The 4,132-nt window shown below is 39.5% G+C and overlaps 1 non-coding gene across 1 annotated transcript; it reads right to left on the reverse strand.

Moving 5' to 3' along the window:
- Positions 1–467: 467 nt before the first annotated feature.
- Positions 468–540, reverse strand: Trnaa-agc (transfer RNA alanine (anticodon AGC)). Its single transcript has one exon. It is a non-coding gene; the product is annotated as a tRNA-Ala (tRNA).
- Positions 541–4,132: the final 3,592 nt, after the last annotated feature.

Genomic DNA, 4,132 nt, shown 5'->3' on the forward strand with positions numbered 1-4,132 from the left:
CCAATTCCCAGATTCTGATTCAGCATCAGAGATTTGGTGAATCAGTTCATAAACCCTTATGATAATTATTTTATTCTTTCAGTAAACATGTGCTGTACATATTCTAGGTGCCAGGCTCCCCTACTGGAAATGCAGTTGTGAAAAAAGGAAGAAAAGTTGCTGCTCTTACAGGGTTTACATCTGTTAGAGGGAGAAAGACAATATGTAGAACTACTGAATAAAGTACACAGCATATAGAAGTAGTTAGTGCAATACAGGAAAATAAAATAGAGAAAAGGGCTGGCAGATATATCACATGACCTTTTTCCAATAACTTATTCATTATCCTAAGTCTATTTTTTTTTTCTGGTCACATTACCTGGTTCTTACCCCAGTTAATTCCCTTGCTGAACAGTTTAGCTGCATGATTTCTTTTTTTAAGATGTTTTGTTTTTTTAGTTATAGGTGCACACGATATCTTTATTTTTATGTGGTGCTGGGGTTTGAACCCAGTGCCTCATGCATGCTAGGCAAGTGCTCTACCACTGAGCCACAACCCCAGCCCCTAGCTGCATGATTTCTGACCTGGGACAGGATCCTCAATCCAGTTTTGTTAGTTTGGGAAGAAGGACTTGAGCCCCTCACAAGACCTCCCATAGACCACTTCCCTACATGACTTGTTCCAATTTATCATTCAACGGAGAGAAAACTTTCTGGGGAGGGTGGGGAGAGAAAGAAATCAAAATAAAAAGTTTTAAAAGGTAGTAGCAGAGAGGACTGTGGAAACTAAGTTTCTTTCTGAAGTCTGGCTCTGGTCTGATAGATGAGGCTGGGAGCCAGAGGAGTATTTGAATGTTAGATGAGATGGTCTCATGTCACATGAAAAATGTCTTCATCCTCTGGCATCATCTCTTTGTCTAGAAGCAATGAGAAGTACTTGCATCAGTTATGGGTAAAGATTTATACTTGCTTTCATGTTGCCTTAGAAATAGATTAATTGCTTAGCTCTGAGGCTTTCAGTCAGCAAGAATTACATAGAAGGGAATTCCAAGTCCTGATGAAGGTGAGTCAGGGAGTTCCTTGGAATAACCCCACTGCCAATCAATAGAATGGGATTAGGCCATCCAGTGTGAGGGCTGGTGAGGACACCAGCAAATTCCTTTCCTCTGAGTCAGGTACTTCTTGTTAGTTAAAACTAACCCCAGTTTCCTGTGGGGAGCAGGCACTCTGCTGCCTCACTCCTCTTTGGGCCCCTCTGCAACTGAGGTTCTTCCTTATGCTTTACAAAGCAGTTTGATAAACACCTATCTTGTAGGCATGTGTTTCTCTGCCTTGTAACTATGATTTCTCCCTTCATCACAGGGGGCTGGATTACTGGCAGCCAGGTATCTCTTTACGATCTTTTTAGTCAGTGTCATTAAAATTTGTAATTTATAGGTGATAAAGTTGTTTTGTTTTAAAATGAATAGTGAGTAGAAGATAATTCAGGTATTCTTGATACTTACTGGGCTGAAGACTCATTTTGATGATGAAGTGGGTATTCCTAAGTGATCCCTTGACATAGACATAGAGTTGATCTGAATCCACCAAAGAAATCAGCTACCAGCCTTTAGTAGATCAAGGCAAAAATGTAAGAAAGCCAGGCAGCAAACCAACATACCTGTGGCCTCTGTTCTTATCTTCCTGCTTAATTTTCATGGTATATATATATATATATATATATATATATATATATATATATATAAATTTATACACACACACACACATCCCTCAGGGGAAATTGGGAGGGTTAAGTAGAACTTCTGGAATCTTATAATGGAAGAGAGAAAATAGAGGTAAAAAGAAACTCCTTTAGATAACACTTCTCCCACATCCTCACAAGCATTTGGATTCGGTATTCATTAAATACAGAAAGCAACCAAAGTCCAGAGAGTTCTTCCCGGCTGCTTTATTGCCAATAACTTACATCAGTGTTTTTTGTCCACTGGTTTCACAAATTATAATGCTGTCACTTTTTTAATATAAATGTGATGATTTTTGGTAACCTCAGCAGCCCCTCTCCTTTTTCCCCAATATTGACAATGGATTTTCACCAATCCATCCATTTTTACACATCTGGTCCTCATTTGGCTAAAAACATATTGTGAGATGTGGGCTAGGGCAGAGATGGAGGTCAGGACTTTTTCTTGGCCGACCTAAGAGAGAGCCCTGACTGTGCATGCAGGAAAAGGTTGCCAGGCAATTGCTAAAGGGCAGGGAGCATAGGGCAGCTGTCTCTAGGAACATGCCAGCCCTCATGCTATACACCACAGTCATTGATGCTTGTCTGCTTGAGTCTCTAATCCATAAGATAAAAGCCAGGCTGTTGGAAACCTTCCATGAGACTATTGCTAACTGGGCTCTTCTAACCTGCATAGAAGCCAAGAGACTTTCAATGGGCTAGTTCAAGCCCAAATCCAACAATTGTCCAGCATTACTTTACCAACTATCAGGGATGACCTAATGGAACAGTTAATGGAAGCAGACCAGGATGTGAATCTTAGTTTGCTCTCTGTATGATTTTGAACAAGTTCTTAACTAGTCTACTCCTCAGTTAACCCACTTTGAAAATGAGTGTCTACTGGATAGGGCTATTGTTAGTGCACTACCCTCTGCACAACTCCAGGGGGTGCTGTTTGCAAAGACCAAAATGGAAATAGAAACACTAAAAGTTGTGTGACACAAAAGTGCTTGTTATTAGAAATATTAGATGTAACTGATACATGTAAAGAATTTAACACGATGTCATAACAGTTTTAAGAAAGGAATTCAATATTAGTCTCTCAAGAAATTGTGTTTTGTTATACTTTTTTGAACCTTGATTCTAAGAAGGAAAATGTTTTGAGGAAAGAACACAGTCTGCAAAGGCCTAGAAGTAAGAAAGTGCCTTATATAGGGAATTAAAAGAATTTCTGCATTCAGGAGCACAGAGGTTAGATCATACAGGGTCTTGAGCAGACTATTGAGGGGTTTTACCACAGGACATGAGGCAAAATACAGCCACAGTATAAGATCTGTTTCTTAGCAAGTTCAATTTGGCTGAAATGTGAAAAATAGAATAATGAATTTGGCAGTGATTTGAAGGAGTGGTTAATTATATCAGGCTTGGAGACAGACACAGGTTTGAATCTTTCTTCAGTGTTTACTCTCTCTGTTCAGTACTGTTATTTATTACAAATATTTAACCTTTCTGATCCTTATCAGTCTCCAAGACATTTTAAGTTTCCATTCTACTAAAAGGATAACTACAAATGTTTCTTCTCCATTTTAAATGCTAGCTGTCTGCTCTTTCATTTTTGAATACTTGCCAGGCATTGGGATCATTTAGAAATCAGATCTTAATATAGTAGGCAGGAGCTGGTCTCCTTGTTTCCTCTCATCCCCTACAATCTCTCTACTAAACCAGGAGAGAGCCTGTTCTAAAAGGAAAACTAGATATGACTCTCTGGTCAGAACCCTCAGGGATTCCTGTCTCTCTCCTCGTCAAAGCCAATACCTTACAGTGGCCTCAGTGACCCCGTGATCCCTTCCCTTTGCATTCCCACTCCTGCATGGCCCTTCCTCCACACTGGTTTCTCTGCACCATTACCATCAGGACCTTTGTACTTTGTCATAATACTCTTCCTGCAATACCCACAAGGTTTGATCATTTGCTTCCTTCAGGACTTTGCTCAAATGTTTTCTTATCAGAGACGCCTTCCTTAACTGTAAAATCATGCTAATTTATGTGTGCATGAATACACACACACACACACACACACACACACACAAACACACACTGTCCTTCTTAGGTTGATTCTGCCCTTCCCCCATTGTACCACTTTTTACCACCTGACATTTTATTTATGCCTTAGAAGACAAGAGACTTTTGTTTTATTCACTGGTGAATTCTTAGGTATAGAAGAGAGCCTAAGGAGTCATTCTAAAATTCATATTAAGCACATATAAATAACTGTGGAAAAAATTGATGCATAAAGAACTTGGAACTAGATCTCCTATTTTTCTTGCAGACAAATTGAATGTTACCTTGTTTTAAGCAGGGATCCCACAAACCACCCAATCCCTGCAAGGCTAAACAAACAGACACACGTTGACCATGAACTCTTGCAATGCT

Source organism: Urocitellus parryii, chromosome Y, assembly GCF_045843805.1.
Source record: "Urocitellus parryii isolate mUroPar1 chromosome Y, mUroPar1.hap1, whole genome shotgun sequence".
Classification (NCBI taxonomy): domain Eukaryota; kingdom Metazoa; phylum Chordata; class Mammalia; order Rodentia; family Sciuridae; genus Urocitellus; species Urocitellus parryii.